At 43.1% G+C, this 23152-nt stretch overlaps 1 protein-coding gene across 13 annotated transcripts in view; it reads left to right on the top strand.

Moving 5' to 3' along the window:
• The window catches only part of MYO18A (myosin XVIIIA), a 386801-nt gene that overhangs the window by 25421 nt on the left and 338228 nt on the right, over positions 1-23152 (top strand). The window lies entirely within an intron of this gene.

The raw sequence follows: 23152 nt of genomic DNA, 5'->3' as shown, positions 1-23152 counted from the left end.
ATGGGTATAACTCTCCTAATCCTTCTCAAAATCCTTCAAATAACCCCCCCCCTCTCCCCCCCATCCCACCAGCCTAAACTACCTGATCATCTGTCTGAGTGTTTTGATACACAAATCAAAAATTGGGACAAAGCTTGTTCCCTGTGTTTTTTTTTTTTTTTTTGATTAAATGCACCTTTTAGAAGGGCCGCTGTCATCACCAAACGACCGTTCAAATGAAGTACAGGCGCTCTGTGTGGTCAAACATTTAAGTGTATCTTCCACTTGCTTATTTTCCACTTTTCTCTGGTTCTATAACGTCAGAGCTGTCAATCAAAGAAGTGTAGGAGGTACGATGCACTTAAATGTTTGGCCTCGCCATGATGCATCGAGTGCCTGTGCTTGGTTTGAACAGTCATTCTGTGCTGACAGTCCATTTAACTTGTTTTGTGCTCGGTGCGATATATCCTCCATTCTTGGATCCCCTTCTGTGTGATCCTTTTTCTAAGTGATCGTTTTCTTCTGGGGCCAATCAGTGTTGTAGACCTTTTAGGCTACACCCCTAACTCTATAAAACTTTCTCTGTTTTAAACACTTGAAATCAAGGTATGAACTTCTTAAATCTGAACACTAAGCTGGTCATATAATCTACTAGACTGTTATATTTCTCTTATTATATGAAGAGCCTGTAGTGATATGGGCAATAGACGTTTCATTGGGAAACTGAATATGGAGCAGCCAGCTGATATATCTGTGTGAAGGACATGAGTCGCCCGGACTGTATAAATACAGTAATTGCTAGATGGGGGTTTACTGACTGCTATTGTTACAGGCGAGTGGCTGGCAGATGCCTCTTTGTCTAAACTGGAAGGGATTAGCTAGATCTAGGTCTTGATGTTCATTGCCTGAAATAAGCTTTGATGTTGAGAAAACAATCCCTTGTAATGTGCGATTGTACAGGTGAAGACTACGTATTTTTCTTTAATTGTACTGTGATCTATTGCATAGGGTTTTTTTTATTTCTAAGGCTGGCAATAATAATTTGATAATTTGAGTATAAATTATACTCCACTGTTCATTTTATATTGATAATTTAATTTCATATTAATTTGATTATTTTTGGTTCCTTAACCACTATATATGAAAGTATTTTGGAGAAAACAGTCCAATTACGATGGATACTTGTCAGTAGGATCAGGGAAGACTAATCTAGCATTACTTTTTTGTGGCAATTTGAGCATGTTAAAATCCTTTAAAGGGGGTATTCTAATTATCTCCTATTCACAGGAGATCCGAGTGCCATGGCCCCCCGATCCTGAATATCAGGGCTCTGAAGAACCCAGGCTGAATGGGGATGAGGTCGATCATCCGCGGTGCCGCTCCATTCAGTCTGATAATAGGAGCGCTGAAGATCATCGGAGCGCCGCCATCCGCTATCTCCGGCTCTCCCATTAACAATGAATGAAGCAGTAGAGTACATGATCAGTGCTCACCATGGCCATGCTCCCCTGTGTTCTCTGAACACGGCTGGTACTCCTTAGACGGCAGCTTATCCCACAGTGAGCTTTTGGTGACTTTTTGATGTTGCAGGTTTTCTGCACCTATTAAGTAAATTTGGGTTACTTGCGCTTTTTCATTGCATTTTTTTAGTACGGTTTTTTTTTTTTTTTTTGCAAGTTTTGTCTTATTGCTGGGTCATGGTTTAAATAAAGCTTTGTTTTTCATACTTCCTGGTATTTGGCTTTGACAAAACCTTAATGATGGTTATCTGCGGAATACATGCATTTTTGATGCAGGGGAAATTGACATGTTGCGGATTTGAAACACACATACACCATGACCTATGCGGAGTGTTTAAAAAAAAAAACTAAAAAAAAAATCACACACTGTGGACATGAAACTTCTATAAATCCCATCCACGTTGCTGGAACTGTAAGACGCTGCGTCTTTGACAGTGAAAATACACAGCATCAAGAACTCACCAAAGCTTATCGTGGGAACGTAGCCTTACATTATTGCTCCATCTAGGGCAGGGATGTCCAACTCAAATACACAGAGGGCCAAAATTAAAAACTTGGGACAAACTTGGGCACCAACCTTGATATTTATCAAAATAATTTTTTTATATTCGGCAGTGTCACAGAAGAGCATACCTCACAACTTTGCAGCCCTTACAGAGTAATTTTCCTCCTATTGAAGCCCATAGATTGCCCCCATAAAGTAGGATACCAACAAAAGTGCCCCTCAAACACAGTATGATGCCCCAACTGTGCTCCCCACACGGCCCTCTTCACAGTATTATGGGCCTTGCATAGTCCTCCATACAGAATAATGGGCCCCGCATAGTCCTCCATACAGAATAATGGGCCCTGCATAGTCCGCCATACAGAATAATGGGCCCAGCATAGTCCGCCATACAGAATAATGGGCCCAGCATAGTCTGCCATATGACGTCGCGGGCCAAATATAATTGCCCTGCGGGCCAGAGTTTGACATGGGTAGGGGCACTGGCAGACACAGACAGAAAAGGGTCCCTGTTAAAGAACAATATATTAGCCCTTTGCAGCCCAAGAGTTCCTAAAAAAAAAAAAAAAAAAAAAAAAGCAAAATTGCACCTGTTTTGGAGGTGTAAAAGGGCCCCCTTACCTCTTGGGCCCCTGTGTGGCCGCACAGGTGGCACCAATGATATGTTGCTTATATAACTTTACTTAAATAATAATAGGTTCTATATGACTCTAGCTACCTTTTATTGGGGTACATGCAAAATATGCAGTATTTTTCTTGATGGGCTCAAAATATCTGCTTGGAAAGTTGTTTTAAAGGGGTTGTCTGGTTGAGATAAGTCTGCAATCACTCTGTGTGATTGCAGACAAATAAATCCCCCCCAGGGCACGCACCGTGGGCTGCGGGGATTCGCCGATTTCAGACTCTGGACCAGAAGGTATGTATGTGTTATACATAACCCCGGCCAGTGGGCGCCACCCTGCGCCATACACTTGTATTGAGTGAGGCCATGCCCTCTAGTCGGACATGCCCACTGGCGCTGAGGGGATTCAGAAGTCTGCAGTCACACAGAGTGACTGAGGACTTATCGATATCGACTGGACAACCCCTTTAATGGTGTTGCCTAGGATTAGTAAAACATGACTGCTTTCTTCTTAAAAATGGCATCACGCCTGTCTAGAGGATTTGAGTAGTATTGCATTTCTGCCCTGTATACTGAAATAGAGCTGAGCTGCAATACGACACACAACCTGTAGACTGGCGTGGTGCTGCTTTTTTGGAAGCAATGTTTTCTAATTCTGGACAACCACGTGAAAGATGCCAATCTCTCGTAATGTGTGTTTTTTGCATGAGACCCACTAGGAAAGTTTAGTTTGCCTCGTGTATAATACAGTCCTATTAAGCAGGGTTTTTTTTCCCAGTACTTGCACAGCTGTTTGGATGTTGATTATATAATAACAGTATCGGTTATGTAATGTTCAGTGTGCAGATGCTAAGGTTGTAGTTGACAGATTACAATTATTTAACTAGAATCACCTTTGAATTAACAAATGTAATTGCAACTAAAGAAATCCCTTTTATTTTGGCAACAGATGTTCTGGAAATTCTGATATGTGTCAAATTACTTTCCCAATCTTTTTAATTTGAATCTAGAATTTTTGTATGGCTTAGAATATGCGAAATTGTAGACCAAATGTAGAAGTAATAGGAGCGTTGGGAGCTACGTAAGAGGAGCTGTGGTTGACCTGTGGAGGATTCTGAGAGATGTGGAAAATCTATAATATACTTACCTTGTAATGTCTTCACATCCTGTTCCATCTAGATGTGTCCGGATCCCAGAATTCCAAATGGCGTAAGTTCGTCAACCGCCATATTGGGACACCCAAGTGATGGGTGTCTTAATATGGAAACCGCTGGTGGCACCAGCCTCTTGCGCGGTACCACCAGCTGAACACCGTCGCGAACACGCCGCTGCCGGGATCAGCCAAATGATTCACTGACCGCCGTCATCTCTGTACAGGAGGAGCGCATGCGCAGTTTTAATGTGACCGCCGCTATCTGCCTGCACAAAGATGGCGGCGATCTGATTTACTGTGCCTGTGCGAATTCCGCGCAGGCGCAGTGAATCATTCGGCTGATCCCTGCGGTGTTCTCAAACGAGAGAACACATGAGGGAAGAAGACAGCACAGGGGTGGAGAGAGACTGCAGACAAGGGGGAGAGCAGACAAAGGGGGAGAGCACATGGGGTAGACAGGTCAAAGAAGAGATCACATGAGAGGAGAAGACAGCAGATGGGGGTGAGAGAGAGCGCACTGGGGGGAGAGAGACAGAACACAGGGGGAGACAGCTCAAACAGGACAGCACATGAGGGGGAACAGCACAGGAAGGAGAGAGGCAGCAGACAAGGGGGATAGCAAATGGGGTAGACAGGTCAAAGAAGAGAAGATGGGAGAAGTCGGCACATGGGGGGGGGGAAGAGAATGGATAGGTGGGTGAGCACATGGGGGGGGGGGGGAATTCTCAACGCTGCCCCCATCGTGACATTACCGCCCTCCCGATGCGATAGCATCGGGCCTCCACCTAATATCCCATATTCCAGAACATTGATTTGACATCTTATTGGCCTGACGGTTGGCATGTAAGGAGACAAGACTCTGTGGAAGCAGAACAGCATGGAAGAGTGGCAGGAGGGAGGAGTTTGATCAGGACTCTGGGGACAGCATTGTCAGGGAAACGAGCTGAGGAGAAAAACAGTGCGTGTGCAAGTTCTGAGGTGATTCTGGCGCCGAAGAGTGAGACGGGAGGACCAACAGCAGCGTCCAGAGCTCCTGTCAGGAAGAAAGGTGGCGCGTATCCGCCCAGACGTCGACGGTCAAGCCCCGAAGACCCGAACGACGCCAGTCAAGGTTCCTCACCCTGGTGACGTTGGTCGACAGAACTGGTTGCGGTGCACGGTTTTCAGACGAGTGCGTCAGTGACAGGACGTCGCAGAAGCTCCAGAGGTGTCACATCGGAGATTCACGGTCAGGACGGTGACCAGGAAGGACGCTCAAGACGGGCCATTACCTCTGACAGGGACATATGGTACCGGGCACAGATAGAGGGAAAGACGGTAGTCAGACAGGGACCAGCAGACGCCAGACCGGCATTGCGAAAGTGGATAGAGATTGACGGGGGAAACTGGCAGCGAGTTGTGATAGGAACAGAGTTTTGCCAAGGCTTTAAAAGACTGCCCCTTACCAGGTATAGTTAATAACAATATACAGTGGGTACGGAAAGTATTCAGACCCCTTTAAATTTTTCACTCTTTCATTGTTGCCATTTGGTAAATTCTAAAAAGTTCTTTTCTTTTTTCTCATTAAAGTACACTCTGCACCCCATTTTGACTGAAAAAACCCCCAGAAACTTAGAAATGTTTGCAAATTTATTAAAAAAGAGAAACTGAAATATCACATGGTCATAGTTATTCAGACCCTTTGCTCAGACACTCATATTTAAGTCACATATTGTCCATTTCCTTGTGATCCTCCTTGAGATGGTTCTACTCCTTCATTGGAGTCCAGCTGTGTTTAATTAAACTGAAAGGACTTGATTTGGAAAGGCACACACCTGTCTACATAAGACCTCACATCTCACAGTGCATGTCAGACCAAATGAGAATCATGAGCTCAAAGAAACTGCCCAAGGAGCTCAGAGACAGAATTGTGGCAAGGCACAGATCTAGCCAAGGTTACAAAATAATTTCTGCATTACTCAAGGTTCTTGAGAGCACAGTGGCCTCCATAATCTTTTAAATGGAAGAAGTTTGGGACCACCAGAAGTCTTCCTAGACCTGGCCATCCAGTCAAACTGAGCAATCGTGGGAGAAGAGCCTTGGTGAGAGAGGTAAAGAAGAACCCCAAGATCACTGTGTCTGAGCTCCAGAGATGCAGTAGGCAGATGGGAGAAAGTTCCACAGAGTCAACTATTGTTACGGATCCGGGTGGTGGAACCTCTGTGCTGCGGTGCAAGGAAGGACCCAGAGGGGCGTAACTAGGTATCAACTCGGACCGACCAAGGTCGTACGGCGGCTCAATCGACTCCGTGACCAGGGAGGGACCAGGTGCTACTCTGGGGACGACCTTGTAAGAGAGCAGGTGACTCCCACGGGTCAGATGGCAAGGACTGACCCGTACAGCAGATGAGCACGGCAAGCAGGCTGACGGGTGGTCCGTACAGACGGACTGGCAGACACGGCAGTAACAAGCAGGAGCCTCCAGGTAGGCTGACAGGTAGGCAAAAGGCGGGAGCCTCTAGGTAGGCTGTCAAGCAGGCAAGGCAAGTAACGAGCAGGAGCCTCTAGGTAGGCTGTCAGGCAGGCAAGGCAAGTAACGAGCAGGGGCCTCTAGGTAGGCTGTCAGGCAGGCAAGGCAAGTAACGAGCAGGAGCCTCTAGGTAGGCTGTCAGGCCGGCAAGGCAAGTAACGAGCAGGAGCCTCTAGGTAGGCAGTCAGGTTGTCACTGCAAGTGACAGGCGGGAGCCTCTATGTAGGCAGTCTGGTGGTCACGGCCAGTGACAGGCAGGAGCCTCTAGGTAAGCAGGCGGACAGAGCCCATAGACAGACTGTTGGGCTGGAGAGTAGACAAGCAGACGGACTGGACTTGTAGTCAGGCTAGCAGCGGGACCTGAGGGCTGAAGCAGAGTATAAAACACAAAGCTACAACCTTGCACGGGCACCTCCATATTGGAGGAGGTGCTTTTATAGGGGAAGTCCTCCAGCCATTGGCCGGGAACTTTTTAGAACGGCGCGTACGGCCCCTTTTAAGAGGGCGGGAGCGTGCCCTAAGCACAGGGCCAGGGAAGCTGCGTGCACCAGCAGCAACTACAGGGAGACCAGAAGACGCCGGAGCAGGACCGCGGCGGTAAGGGGGGCGGCTTCTCTGCCAGGCAGGAGGCAGAGACGCCGATGCTACAACTATCACTGCAGCCCTCCACCAGTCGGGCCTTTATGGCAGAGTGCCCCTACGGAAGCCTCTCCTCAGTGCAAGACAAATGAAAGCCTGCATAGAGTCTGCTCAAAAACACATGAAGGACTCCCAGACTATGAGAAATAAGATTCTCTGGTCTGATGAGACGAAGATAGAATTATCTCCAAAAAGTTCTAAGCAGTATGTGTGAAACATGAATGTGGCCAAGTACAGAGATATCCTGGATGAAAACCTCTTCCAGAGTGCTCTGGACCTCAGACTTGGCCGAAGGTTCACCTTCCAACAAGACCATGACCCTAAGCACACAGCTAAAATAACAAAGGAGTGGATTCAGAACAACTCTGTGACCGTTCTTGGACTGGCCCAGCCAGAGCCCTGACCTAAACCCAATTGAGCATCTCTGGAGAGACCTGAAAATGGCTGTCCACCAACATTCACCATCCAACCTGACGGTACTGGAGAGGATCTGCAAGGAAGAATGGCAGAGGATCCCCAAATCCAGGTGTGAAAAACTTGTTGCCTCATTCCCAAGAAGACTCATGGCTGTACTAGCTCAAAAGGGTGCTTCTACTCAATACTGAGCAAAGGGTCTGAATACTTATGACCATGTGATATTTCAGTTTTTCTTTTTTAAGAAATTTGGAAACATTTCTACATTTTCAGTTTTTTTTTTCAGTCAAGATGGGGTGCAGAGTGTACTTTGATGAGAGAAAAAAAATGAACTTTTTAGAATTTACCAAATGGCTGCAATGAAGCAAAGAGTGAAAAATTTAAAGGGGTCTGAATACTTTCCTCACCCACTGTAGTTCCCCTTCCCTTCAGTAGATCATTTCAAACTACCAGCCCCTGAATTCTAGTGTATTCTGATCATTTATTCTGTTATATGTGATTTACTGCTTATTTTACTGTCAAACATTGTAAAGCAATTGTTACCATATAATGTGTTTTATAATTAATATTAATTGTTAAATAAAAAATATCCTCTTCCGCCTGGGGCTCCGCTGTTGCATTCTGGTCCCTGCTTATAGGCGCACACACAAGTTTTTATTGCAACATGTTGGATATTTCCTTTTAAAACTGGCGTCAGCCAACGTCAGCCAACATTATTTATTTCCTTGTTAAATGGCAAAACAAGTCTCATCACAAAAATAAAATCCTAGGCCGTCGGGTCACTAATGAAACACACTTAGCTTTCTGGTCCTGACCAGTGGAGAAAGTTAGCACATCTGGGCCATACCATTTCTCATGATCGCTCCCGCACACGGGCAGTGCCTTTCTTCTCCAGACTGGGATCAAGAGTGCAACTTTACCAGTTGAGCCCTAATTGGGCTAATTGGGCCATGTCTTTGGATGTCTGTCTGAATGGATTGGAATCCTATTCTTCATCCCTTTTATCCTTTTAGCGCAAAATGACGTATATGTAGATCAGCTCAACAAAATATAAAAATTTTAATCGCCCTCTTTTCCCCCTTTAATAAAGAAATAAAAAAAATAATTAAATATATTTGGTATTGCCAGGCTCGTAGAAGTCCGATCGATCAAAATCTAAAGTTAATTAACCCATATGGTAAACACATTAAAGGAAAAAAAAGTGTACAATCCCCCCCCCCCATCTTTTAGTCACAATGCCTCTCTTAAAAAATAAACAAATAAATAAATGCTATAAAGACTAATCACAACATCATGTGTACCCCAGATGTATCAATAAAACCGTCGACTCACCACGCAAAGAACAAGCCCTCATACCGCTCAATCGAAGGAATAAAATGTAAAAATGTATTTTTATTGCTGTAATTGTACTGACTTGGAGAATCATGTTTCCAGGTCATTTTTTATCATACAATGAATATTGTAAAAACAAGACCCACAAAACAATGGCAGAAATGCATTTGTTCACTCTTATCACTTGGAATATTCCCCCCCCACCCCATTTTTTTGTAGTTTTTGATGGGAAAATGAATACTGTGTCTCAAAGCTATAACTCAGCCCCCCCAAAAAACAAACCCTTGTTTGGTTATAGCTCTTGAAGGGGAGAGGAAAATGCAACTAGTTAAAGTTATATATGCAGTTTTACAACTTATGAAAGATATGGAGGCCACTAAATGCTCATGTTTGCAGGCTTCTAGCACACACTGCTTGGCTTTTAGTATTTTGTCCTCACTGATCTTTATTTTTAATCTTGAAGTTTATTTGAGATCAGTATTTACCAACAAATTGGTACAGGACACCAAAAATACAGGGAGCAAAATAAACTAGCTGGTATAACTATACGTCTATCCTGTAACTTCTTTTTTTTAAAAAACAAACAAAAACTTTCTCTCCCAAAACTTTCTGCAACCATTTTTAAAAAATAATTTTTTTTAAATCCCAATTCTGCAGAGAAGGAATGGAGCAGGCCACTCATACCCACCACTCAACTTCTGCCTTGCTATCATTACCTCCCTTATGTCATCAAATCTTTCTCTTCTCTTTTAATTCACTTGTTATATTTATTCCAAAAAATGACAACCAGAAAAAAATTCTCCTCCCCCCAACAATGTTCTTTGTGGTCCGTGAGAGAATTCATTTTGGTATTTAGACCAAACACTTGGGTTGGCTGATTTTTGGCTGACTTAATGCATATCATGGAGTCAGGTTTGCGGTAGATTTTCAGTCCTTTGCAGAACATGGCCCTGAGCCACGGTTAATCTTTAACCCAAAAATCTCTGTCTTAAGCTGGCAATATACAGTGCCTACAAGTAGTATTCAACCCCCTGCAGATTTAGCTGGTTTGATAAGATGCAAATAAGTTAGAGCCTTCAAACTGCAAGCGAGAGTAGGTTTTATGAACAGAAGCATAAATCTTACAAACCAAAAAGTCATGTTGCTCAGTTGAATTTTATTAAATTTTAAACATAAAAGTGTGGGTCAATTATTATACAACCCCTATGTTTAATATTTTGTGGAATAACTCTTGTTTGCAATTACAGCTAATAATCGTCTTTTATAAGACCTGATCAGGCCGGCACAGGTCTGTGGAGTTATCTTGGCCCACTCCTCCATGCAGATCTTCTCCAAGTTATCTAGGTTCTTTGGATGTCTCATGTGGACTTTATTCTTGAGCTCCTTCAACAAGTTTTCAATTGGGTTAAGGTCAGGAGACTGACTAGGCCACTCCAACACCTTGACTTTTTCCCTATTGAACCAGGCCTTGGTTTTCTTGGCTGTGTGCTTTGGGTCGTTGTCTTGTTGGAAGATGAAATTACGACCCATCTTAAGATCCTTGATGGAGGAGCAGAGGTTCTTGGCCAAAATCTCCAGGTAGGCCGTGCTATCCATCTTCCCATGGATGCGGACCAGATGGCCAGGCCCCTTGGCAGAGAAACAGCCCCACAGCATGATGCTGCCACCACCATGCTTGACTGTAGGGATGGTATTCTTGGGGTCGTATGCAGTGCCATCCAGTCTCCAAACGTCACGTGTGTGGTTGGCACCAAAGATCTCGATCTTGGTCTCATCAGACCATAGAACCTTGAACCAGTCTGTCTCAGAGTCCTCCAAGTGATCATGAGCAAACTGTAGATGAGCCTTGACATGACGCTTTGAAAGTAAAGGTACCTTACGGGCTCATCTGGAACGGAGACCATTGCGGTGGAGTACGTTACTTATGGTATTGACTGAAACCAATGTCCCCACTGCCATGAGATCTTCCCGGAGCTCCTTCCTTGTTGTCCTTGGGTTAGCCTTGACTCTTCGGACAAGCCTGGCCTCGGCACGGGAGGACACTTTCAAAGGCTGTCCAGGCCGTGGAAGGCTAACAGTAGTTCCATAAGCCTTCCACTTACGGATGATGCTCCCAACAGTGGAGACAGGTAGGCCCAACTCCTTGGAAAGGGTTTTGTACCCCTTGCCAGCCTTGTGACCCTCCACGATCTTGTCTCTGATGGCCTTGGAATGCTCCTTTTGTCTTTCCCATGTTGACCATGTCTGAGTGCTGTTCACAAGTTTGGGGAGGGTCTTAAATAGTCAGAAAAGGCTGGCAAAAGAGATCTTTAATCCACACATGTGAAGCTCATTATTCTTGGTGCCTGAACTACTTCTTAATACTTTAGGGGGACCAAACAGAATTCTTGTGGTTTGAGGGGTTGAATAATAAATGACACTCTGAATTAACTTTTAACGTTTTAAAAAAACAAAAAACAAAAAAAACAAAATATTTGCTGCAGTGCATTTCCCACTTCCAGGCTGATCTACAGTACAAATGTCACAATGCCAAGTTAATTCCGCATGTGTCAACCAGCTAAATCTGCAGGGGGTTGAATACTACTTGTAGGCACTGTAGAACATAATAGCTGTTGACTTAATGGTCATTTGGTAATCGCTATGATCCTGGACTTCCCCATAAGTAACCTTTTACCTGGCGGACAGTGATGTTGGGGCAATCAAGCCGTCACTCATATATATTAGGTGAATAGCAAGCCCCCCCCCCATTAAAATCATTGGTACCGGTCAGGCAGGGCCTAATGTGTTTTGACAACCGCACTCTCACTTTCATGTCCACTTTGTAGATAATGGAATGAAGTATATGTATTATTCAGTAATACAGGCAGGTGTGGGCAATCTACCACTAGCCATACAGGTTGCATCAGGCCATGTAGTTGAAGACTATGGCAATGTATACAATGGTGGGAGTCCATTGTACAGTGAAGCCTACATTTCAATTATCCAGTTTAAAAAAAAACAAACTGGATCATTTATTACAGATGACAATTTTTTTTTTTTTTTTTTTTTGTATAGCATGCAATTTAATTTTCTGGAAAATTGAATGATGGCGACTTGGTTGACATTGGATATGTCCGGTACCTGAGTCATCAGACATGGCTCTCATTTTTGGTTTACTGTTCCGAGCCAACATTGGCACATGTGAACTCAGCCTAACATATCGGTGTTCTCAATGGGGAGAGGGGAGTATGCAATTTCCAGATCCTTCTTGTATTCAAAAATCTGCTGTCTATAGAGAATTGGGACACCCGTATACTTTAGATGGTTGCCTGAAATCGACTGGTATCAATGACATTGTTCTAATAATTATGCCCACCTTAAATTGCATGATGAATTAACAAAACAGAGACCTGCCTGGAGAAAGCAGACCTGTTTGCACTCTGTGTAGTGTGTGCGCCTCTCCACTGTCCGACCATTTTTGTCATTTTGCTCAATTCAAGCCACTTGCAGCTCTTTTTGTACGGTGGAATCTGGAGGTGAATTCCACAATTTGTTTCCACGAGGACACACAGAAAAATAATTTATGTAAGTTATGCTTTTTACTACTGTTTTTATGGGCAGTCTGTTGTGGCCTAGGACCGCACATGGCCCATAACTATTGGTTATCTCTCCCGACTCGCCCACACACAAGAATATTCGTCTTGTTATTTATGGGAAGAGCAGAATGGTCCACCAGCAATCACCTCAGGCATCGATTTATCCGCCTGGAACGCAAAAGTATCTGTGTGGGGGTGGGGGGGGGTTAGGAGCCCCCATAAAGATTAGCTGGTCGGCCAGTTCTGAAAAGGGAGCAAACCAATGTTCAACCCGACAGGTTAGACACCGATGAGGCTATATTGATTTACCTTGTTTTGCAAAAGTGGTATTTGTGTCTACACCTTTTTAAAGAAACAAGGTAATTTTCTGGTTACATATCAAGTTTTTGCGTTTTAAATGCAATTGTGTAATTTTTTTTAAAAATGTTGGCAATTTTTTTTTTTTTTTTTTTTACCCATATCACAATATTTATTAAAAATAAAAACTAGAAATCTTGCAATTTTCACACTGGCCACTAGGACTTTGTTAGACTCTAACTTCCTGTTTCAGGAAATCTACATGTACATTAGCCTAAAAGGGTCAGAATCTGCTCAATCTCTTGTGTTATCCACCTCTTTGGCTTTGTACACACGCTGAATATTTGGTCCGTTTTTTACATCCGTATTTGTAAGCCAAAATCAGGAGTGGAACAATCCGAGGGAAAGTATAATCGAAATGCGTGCACAACTTCTGCATTTTTGTTTTGCTCCCTTTTGGTTTTGGCTTACAAATACTAATGTAAAATACTGACCAAATATGCGGATTTATACACTGCTCAAAAAAATAAAGGGAACACTTAAACAACAGAATATAACTCCAAGTAAATCAAACTTCTGTGAAATCAAACTGTCCACTTAGGAAGCAACACTGATTGACAATCAATTTCACATGCTGTTGTGCAAATGGAATAGACAATAGATGGAAATTATTGGCAATTATCAAGACACCCTCAATAAAGGAGTGGATCTGCAGGTGGGGACCACAGACCACATCTCCGTACCAATGCTTTCTGGCTGATGTTTTGGTCACTTTTGAATGTTGGTTGTGCTTTCACACTCGTGGTAGGATGAGACGGACTCTACAACCCACAGAAGTTGCTCAGGTAGTGCTGCTCATCCAGGATGACACATCAATGCGAGCTGTGGCAAGAAGGTTTGCGGTGTCTGTCAGCGTAGTGTCCAGAGGCTGGAGGCGCTATCAGGAGACAGGCCAGTACACCAGGAGACGTGGAGGGGGCCGTAGGAGGGCAACAACCCAGCAGCAGGACCGCTACCTCCTCCTTTGTGCAAGGAGGAACAGGAGGAGCACTGCCAGAGCGCTGCCAAATGACCTCCAGCAGGCCACAAATGTGCATGTGTCTGCATAAACGGTTAGAAACCGACTCCATGAGGGTGGTATGGGGGCCCGATGTCCACAGATGAGGTTTGTTCTCACAGTCCAACACCGTGCAGGATGCTTGGCATTTGCCACAGAACACCAGGATTGGCAAAGTCACCACTGGCGCCCTGTGCTCTTCACAGATGAAAGCAGGTACACACTGAGCACGTGTGACAGACGGGACAGAGTCTGGAGACGCCGTGGAGAGTGATCTGCTGCCTGCATCATCCTTCGGCATAACCGGTTTGGCAGTGGGTCAGTAATGGTGTGGGGGTGGCATTTCTTTGGAGGGCCGCACAGCCCTCCATGTGCTCGCCACAGGTAGCCTGACTGCCATTAGGTACCGAGATGAGATCCTCAGACCCCTTGTGAGACCATATGCTGGTGCGGTTGGCCCTGGGTTCCTCCTAATGCAGGACAATCCCAGACCTCATGTGGCTGGAGTGTGTCAGCAGTTCCTGCAAGATGAAGGCATTGAAGCTATGGACTGGCCCGCCCGTTCCCCAGACCTGAATCCAATTGAGCACATCAGGGACATCATGTCTCGCTCCATCCACCAACATCACGTTGAACCACAGACTGTCCAGGAGTTGCTTTTTGCTTTTTGTGTGATTTTGTTGTCAGCATATTCAACTTTGTACAGAACAAAGTATTCAATGAGAATATTTCATTCATTCACATCTAGGATGTATTATTTGAGTGTTCCCTTTATTTTTTTGAGCAGTGTGTGTGTGTGTGTATGTATATATTATATTATATTATATGGGATTTTATTCGCTCGGGTGCGACAGGAGGAAATCAGGAGGCATATTCCTTTTAAATGTTCATGTGGGTTTATTGCTTCATAAACCCAGAAGCAAAACAGAAAAACAAATGGCTTTGAGATCAGGTAAACAAAGTAAATGTCCTTAGCAAGTCTCAGCTCACTCAGGCCTGTGGGCACACAAGCTGGGGTAGCGTCCAGTGTCCTGGGTTGGCCGGAAGATAAAACACACACACAGGAGGCCTTCTCCCTCCAAGCACACAGACCATGTGCCAAACAGCCTCCATTTTATAGGCTGTTAACCACACCCGGAGGTGAGGTATGTGGATTGCTGGACCCACCTATTCTCCCCTAGCAACCTGTAACCCGTCTCCCAGGTGCACCAATTAGGCTTCTTAGTGCGTGCATGCACTAGCGAAAATACACCGGGCTACATCAGAGACCAGCCATCTGTATGATACATACTTCCCTTTGACTACACGACCATTAGCCACCTTAATATAAATATATATATATATATATATATATACATACATACATACATACATACATACATACATACAGGGTGGGCCATTTATATGGATACACCTAAATTAAATGGGAATGGTTGGTGATATCAACTTCCTGTTTGTGGCACATTAGTATATGGGAGGGGGGAAACTTTTCCAGATGGGTGATGACCATGGTGGCCATTTTGAAGTCGGCCATTTTGGATCCAACTTTATTTTTTTCAATGGGAAGAGGGTCATGTGACACATCAAACTTATTGAGAATTTCATAAGAAAAACAACAATGGTGTACTTGGTTTTAACGTAACTTTATTCTTTCATGAGTTATTTACAAGTTTATGACCACTTATAAAATGTGTTCAAAGTGCTGCCCATTGTGTTGGATTGTCAATGCAACCCTCTTCTCCCACTCTTGACACACTGATAGCAACACCGCAGAAGAAATGCTAGCACAGGCTTCCGTTGTTTCAGATACTGCACAACTCGTATCTTCACAGCATAGACAATTGAGTTCAGATGACCCCAAAGATAAGAGTCTAAGGGGGTCAGATTGGGAGACCTTGGTGGCCATTCGACTGGCCCACGACGACCAATCCACTTTCCAGGAAACTGTTCATGTAGGAATGCTTGGACCTGACACCCATAATGTGGTGGTGCACCATCTTGTTTGAAAAACTCAGGGAACGTGCCATCTTCAGTGCATAAAGAGGGCAACACATCATCATGTAGCAATTTCAGATATCCAGTGGCATTGAGTTTCCATTGATGAAAAATGGCCCCACTATCTTTGTACCCCATATACCACACCATACCATCAAGATACGTCTGCATATAAATAAAGCTTTTGTTGCTAGTCGCCGGCTGCTTTCTTTGATACATTAATAAATGCATGTAACACACAAACCTGGTTTATATAGTAGGTCATTTTCTGATGATGCGTTCTCCTTGCAGACAATGGGATAAGCATTGAGAAAATAACATGCAAAGAGAGATAATAAATTGTACTTTCAACAAAGTTTTTTATTTGGGCCTTTTTCACGAGTTCAGAGTTAGCTGCTTATGTGACCCCCTCCCCTCACTGCCTTCCTTTATGTCTTCCTTCTATAGACTGATGTCTAGCATATATGGTCCCCTGTGGTACGTGTTCACAAGGATATCATTCATTTATTATGTTCTATGTAGGTCACTAATCTATGCAGCCGAGCTAAAACGCAGCCAAAAGTCAGACAACACACATAATGTATAGCTCTATAATGTCTTTATTTTATCTCAAGACTTCTTCTTTTTTAGATAGGCAAGATCGTCTGTATGTTTTAAATGTTAGTTTTGGGCCAGATTCATAGATGGTGTAAAACTTCTCACCCTGTGGAACAATTTTGAAAATCTCCTTAGGCCAAAGGTTTGGAATTTTGGTACAGATTTCTGCAACAAATACGGTACTTGATGGATAAACTCCAACATTGTTAGACATATAGATGTAGGTCTTTTGAGGCCATATTGTGGCTTATGGGATAAAAATGGGACTTTATGGTTGAATCTGTCATCCCTTTCAAGGATTATAAATGTATGTGTAGATACAAAGCCTGCTTTGTTTGCTCAAGGCTTCGGACCTTGCCACTGTATACATTATCCTTCCGTGCTTCTCCCAATTGGCTTATTTCCTTATTACTCCATGTCCAAAAATAGTTTCTCAGTAAAATGGTTTTGTTAATGGACTCGTGCCTTTTAATTTTGAAGCTGTGTGTACTTTTGTGTATTGCCCACCTAACACAGTAGGAAAATTGCTTTGTACGCTCCAATACCGGTGCCCATATACGTTCCATAAAATCTTGAGGAGAAGCTCCATTCAGACCTTTGCTCATCGCTCAGGTAACTCATTTACTGCTGGTACTTGGAATATTTTTGGTTACCACCTCTAATGTGATGTATGACCAGAGGTGGACATACCATTGGTGCATCCTTGGACCTAAAAGATAAGGGGGTCCCACTTCATTTACCTCCAAAGCAGGTGGAATGGTGAATTATGAGGAGCTACTGGGCTGCAAAGGACCCATAAATTGTTCTTGCATAGGGCCCTCTTCTGTCTGTGATCGCTCTGGTGTGTGTGACTATTCTGAAAGGTTGGATTGTTTCCATAGTAAATGTGGTTTCTGATCCTTTATAGTTTGGAAACCACTTGATATGGGATAACGTAGCCTTTCATGAGCTTCTACTAAGCAGCGCTCCCTTTACTACCCGATGCTTGTAGCTCAGCACGTCTATTTTTTTTTCCTTTTTGTTTGCTGAGGTCTGAAAAGCACAAGCCCAGCTTTCTAGAACTGACAGGTCTGTGACTGCGCACGTCCCCTTTGTGTAGGATGCTTTTGTTGCTAGTCGCCGGCTGCTTTCTTTCATGAATAATTGAGATGGTGTTAAGTTCTGAACAAACCCTTAAAAAAGAATTGGGAAGAGGAAGAGTAGTGGTGGCGGCTTCCACCTGAGGAATCATATATGTCCAAAATGCATTAGGAGAATGGTTGTGATGAATCGGGATCTACTAGCCAACGCCAAAGCCCCCAAATACTATAGAACAGGAAGCTTTTGAGGAGTAGGGGTGTGGTTTTCCTGGGAACAAAGCCCAGCTGGTGGTCCTGCCTGGCATATCACAAGTCTCCTCCAATGTGTTAGGAAGAGATGATTTATGTGTCTTGCACATTGGAACCTTAATGCATTTACTAAAGGACAATTCCATGAGGTGTGTATTTATTTGCCTCCTTGTGGCCAGGAATGTGATGCTGAGGAGTAAGTAGGAACACCCCGACACAATATTTACTGACTGCGTGTGCGTGCAATGTGTTGTAACTCTTTATGTAGCTTGTGTGGCTGGGATCTGTCTAGAAACCATTCACATTCTTTGATGGATTCAGTTTTTGCCTTTTATTAAAAGGTATTCAATTGATATTTGTGAATATAGAAAACCTTCATTGCTATTGGATTACCCATGGTAGTAGTGATGGTGCTACATCGGTATCACTTGGTTAGAATTATGGTTAGAATGCTGCCAAAAAGCATTATGGTTTGTGCCACCATGTCGCTCTTCACCCCGCTGTGCAAAGGATTCTTCAGACTTGTTTTTTTTACTTCATACTACTAGCCTATAGTTAAAAGGGTTGTACACCTTTTTGGGGACATTTTTTTTTATTTTAATGTATGTATTTGGGGTTAAAAATCATTTTTGTAATTTGGGTTTCATTACAATCTTGCAACATTTGCCTTTTATAGTCTGTTGCTAGCTGCTAAATGAGTTAACTGAGAATCCATCAGTCAGCCTGTTATTATGGTCTGACAGGGAGTTGGTAACTCTTTAATCTGTCATTTTTCTTAGCTCCTCTTTGCTGATTTATCAAAACAGACCACATCAAAGTTTAAATGTGCTGAGAAATAAAAATCCCGTAAAAGCCAAAAGAGCAAAAGTTTTAATGAAACCCAATTGCAAGAATGATTTTTAGCCTCAAATACATTTAAGTAAAAAAAAAAAAAAAGTCCCCAAAGGGGGAAAACCCTAATAACCTGTCCCTGTGGTAGTCCTGTGCAACTATCTTCTTACCTGTAGAGAATGGTAGTGTTGTTCCCTCTACGTAGACCTACCTGCATGGGACATATAAGGGAGACCCAATAATATACGTCAGCTTTGTGTTCAGAATTTAATTATTTAATTCCAATAATAACTATAACTATATTTAAAGGGAACCTGTCACCAGAAAAAAAAAACGCTATTAACCTGCAGATATGGGGTTAACCTACAGGTTGATAGTGTTATTATCATGCTGCCCGGCGCCTGCACTTACCCTAACGCTGCAGGGAGAAAATTCACTTTATTCTCCCCAGCAGTGTTCCCGTTTCAGTCACGGGGTTGGCGCCAGCGTTGGTTCAGTCATTGGTCTGTATTGATCGGCGGCTGTAATTGTGCCCCCGGCCCTGACTGACAGTCGCCGCTCTGTATTCTCAGACCGGTGACGGAAACTAGGACGCTGCTGGGGAGAATAAAGTTCATTTTCTCACCACAGCATTGGGCTAAGTTTAGGCGCCGGTCAGCATTATAACGCTATTAACCTGCACATTAACCCCATATCTGCAGGTTAATAGTGTTTTTTTTTTTTTTTCTGGTGACAGGTTCCACTTAAAGAGAACCTGTCAGCATGCTTGTGTAATATAAATGCATAGCTGTAATGGTGCTGTAATGCACATTAAATGGATACCTTTGGTGAAGAAATCCGCTTTGTTCTTTTTTAATCACCATTTGAAGTTTCTGTGCACAGGGGCCCGACTGTTCAGGGGTCTTCTCCTCCCTGCCTGTGATTCCCCGGTCCCTCCGCCTGTCCCCAGTCTGTGAATGACAGATCACTGCTGAGATATCAGACAGAAGAGGCCGGTCATTCCTAGACTGGTGGAGGTGCTGGGGAATCACAGACAGGGAGGAGAAGACCCCTTGGTACAGTCCGCCCCCTGTGCACCGAAATAGCAGAAAACTTAAAATGGTGATTAAAGAACAACCATAAAGCGGGTTTCTTCGCCAAAGGTATCAATGTAATTAGTATTCCAGCGCCATTACATCCATGTGTTTATCTTGCATTACAAAATCGTGCTGACAGGTTCTCTTTAAACCTGTGTATTTGTGTAGCCGCATTACTGTTGTGTGTTATTGTAATATCTTGTTACTGAACCTTCTCTTTTATTGTCCCATTGAAAGAATAGGTAACTTGATTCCCCCGTATAGGATGACTTGTTCCATAGACAGATTTTCCGTTTTTCTTGTATCTCTAGACAGTAAAAGTTAGAACCTGTTCTGAATGTTAGTTATTTTTATGGTTGCCATCTTAATTTTGTTACTTTTAGATGACAACGCTATAACAAAAGAAAAAAAGTGTGTTCAGTTATCATTGTGCTTTCTTTTGAGTGTTAGGGCTACAATTCCTACAAAACCTTTGTACACTGTCAGAATCTTTCCTTCCATGATTTTATTTCTCTTTATTCTCTTATATAGCAGCATTTAATTCCACATCGCTTTACAGACATTATCATCACTGTCCCCATTGGAGCTCACAGTCTACATCCCTTATCAGTATGTCTTTGGAGTGTGGGAGGAAACCGGAGAACCCGGAGGAAACCCACACAAACACGGGGAGAAGATAGACTCCTTGCAGATGTTGTGCTTGGTAGGATTTGAAGCAGCTGTGCTAACCACTGAGCCACGTGCTGCCCTCATGATGATGAGAGCCGATGTCTACAGTATATTAAGTTCTGTGATCCTGAATCGGTGTTGAACTTGTGATCCCTTGGACATTTAAACCTATAGATGATTTTTTCATGTAACCCACATGGCCCATATGACAGCACGGTGGCTCAGTGGTTAGCACTGTTGCTTGGCAGTACAGAGGTCCTGGGTTCAAATCCCACCAAGAACAACATCTTCAAGGAATTTGTAGGTTCTCCCCGTGTTTGTGCGGGTTTCCTCTCACACTCCAAAGACATACTGACGAGGAATCTAGATTGTGAGCCCAATGGGGACAGTGATGATGGTGTCTCTGAAGTGCTGTGGAATGTGAGGCGCTATATAATCGAGTAAAGTAAATATAATTTTTTTTTTATATCTTTTAAGCCCCTGTATTCTGCATAGTCTGAGCATTTTCCTTCTCTGCTTTTTAGTAGCATTCATGACTTGAAAGGTAATTCTGCAAAATCTAAAAACCAGTGCCATACTTGTATGACCTACATTGATACAAGGCCATTATGTGTTCTTGTGGCTTACAGGTGACCATCATTCACTTTATCCATGTGATGACTGATTGAATGGGAGACTGTACAACCTGTGTTAACACCCACAGTAAGGGAATAGATTTGACCTATGATAGGTATTAAAATTGATTTTTGTATCCTGTGTCGTGCCAGCGTGTGCGCAGTATGAAATATACAGTGCTGAGATGTGCTTGTGGCAGCGAACGCGCGGCTCAAGGGTCAGCAGTGAATCAGCCCTAAGAGCCGAACTGTTGGAGGAAAGGTTCAGGAAAATCAAACCCGGTGACCAATCTGCAAAGTTAACCCCTGTGCTGCCATTTTATAAATGTATATAGAAATATATGGATCTATTTAAATTGGTATATACAGATACATCAATTCTTTAGTGATGGAGCTTCTCCGCATGTATGAACCATAAGTGGTGCGTATGCAGTTTCTGTAAATGCTAGCGACTGTGCCGTGCATATGATCGGCTAACGGAGGCCCTGTGGGCAGATGTGTGTGCCCCTGGTTATTGTATTCATATGTCCTGTTTGTTTTTTTGTTTTTTGCTTTGTTCTTCCTCTATAGTGACACCTGTCTGCAGGTACCTATAGGCTAACCACAACTGTTCCATTAGGCAGGGAATATGCATATTTATGTGAAATTAGGATTTTAAAGGGATTTTCCACCCGCCGCTGCCATCAATTAACGATCGGTTTTAAAAGTGGCCAGATGTAAGCTAGGCAGGGAATGAAACGCCTTCGCTGCTGTGTACTGCAGATCAAAACCTATTCAAGCTGATCGGTGGGGGTGGTGATGGGGGTCAAACCACCACTGATCTGATATTGATGACCTATCCTACAAAGCTGATACTGATGAGCTATCTTACGGATAGGTCCTCCATACCCTAGTAGGAGACTACCCCTTTAAGTTGCCTATATACCTTAAGTAAATATTGCTGCGCCATTAATTCAATAGGACTGAATGATCTTACCACACACAACACGTCAGAGTTACCACAATTTCTGGAGGAAAGCAATCATGTTTTTCAGATCTCAAAACTAGTAAAGTATAATTTTAGTTTGTCGTATAATTTATGATATACGAGATCTCCAGTCTAAACACTGACATTTTCTACAAAATCTAGGACACGAGATGGTCTTGATGGCTATTTTATTTTTTACACTTTTTTTATTCATTGAAATGAACTAAGAGCGTTTTGGCTCTTTAAGTCCTTGTTAGATGGTTTCCTGTTGATTCAACATGAGAAAATCTGCAGTGTGTATCCAGCTATAAAGTGTTTTTGCTCACAAATTTTTATGAAAGATCTCTTGACAATAGATGATGAGAACCTCCAGCAATCAATTGTGATCTGTGGGTAGATATCTTATTAGAGTGGTTGTCCACTACTCTGACAACCCCTTTTGAATACTAATGTTTGCCACTAGTAAAATGATAACCCTAAGGCAATGTTCACACAAATTGGGTTTTTCAGCGTCACAAATCTGCAGGAAATCAGCTGCGTCAAAAATGCTGGTTTTGCGGCATTTTTTGTGTGCGTTTTTTTCACTGTCCTTCTGTCTTTATTTGTGCATGTTGCTAAAGTTCTGTGAAAATATAGAACCCCATGCTATTTTGCCATCAAGAACGCTGATGCAAATTTTGGTGCGTTTTTTTTTTTTTTTTCAGCTTTTTTTTCGCCACCCATTACTTCCTATGGGTGAAATAACACTGATTGAAGTGACATGCTCTATTTTCCAAAAACCCAACCAAGGCACAAAATATGAAACAAAAAAAAAAACAAGATGTGTGAACAGAGAATTCTGGTTTCTCATAGACTTTGCTGAAAATTTGCATAAAAATCTGCAGCAAAAACTGCTGAAAAACCCAACATGTGTAAACATAGCCTTATACTCCACTCTGGTGCCTGCACCGTTTTAGCAGTGTTGGCACTGGCTCTCCCGGGGCTCACATGACAATGTCACGGGATCTCTGTGGCTTAACTCTCCTCTCCTATGGAAGTAAATGACTGAGGAATGTGAGAACAGCAGCATCTCACTTCATCCATATGTCTTGATTTGTCTGAAGGAGAGGAGAGCAAAGCCAGCGCTGATTGATTGTAGAGATCCCTTGACTTAATAATGTCATGTGAGCCCTGAGAAAGCCAGTGCCGACACCACAGTTCCAGCATCGGAGGTGATTAAAAGTGTTGTTATTTTACTGGAGGGAACCATAGGGATTGCCCGAGTAGTGGACAACCCCTTTTAACAGTTACATTTATCTCCACCACCACCATAAGATAAATAAATTAATTATTTCAAGACTTACATTTAAATCATCAGGTTTTTTGTGTAATTTGGAATAGCACAGGCCCTCCAGAGTAAGACACTCTTTTGTAACTTCTCTCCACTGTGAGCAAAATATGAGCATCCTTAACTGAGGACCCCTTTATTAACTG

Source organism: Phyllobates terribilis, unplaced genomic scaffold, assembly GCF_046119375.1.
Source record: "Phyllobates terribilis strain yellow unplaced genomic scaffold, ASM4611937v1 Scaffold_2__4_contigs__length_985480577, whole genome shotgun sequence".
Lineage (NCBI taxonomy): Eukaryota > Metazoa > Chordata > Amphibia > Anura > Dendrobatidae > Phyllobates > Phyllobates terribilis.
The sequence above is the reverse complement of the archived record's forward strand: the minus strand, read 5'-3'. Positions and strand labels throughout refer to the sequence as shown.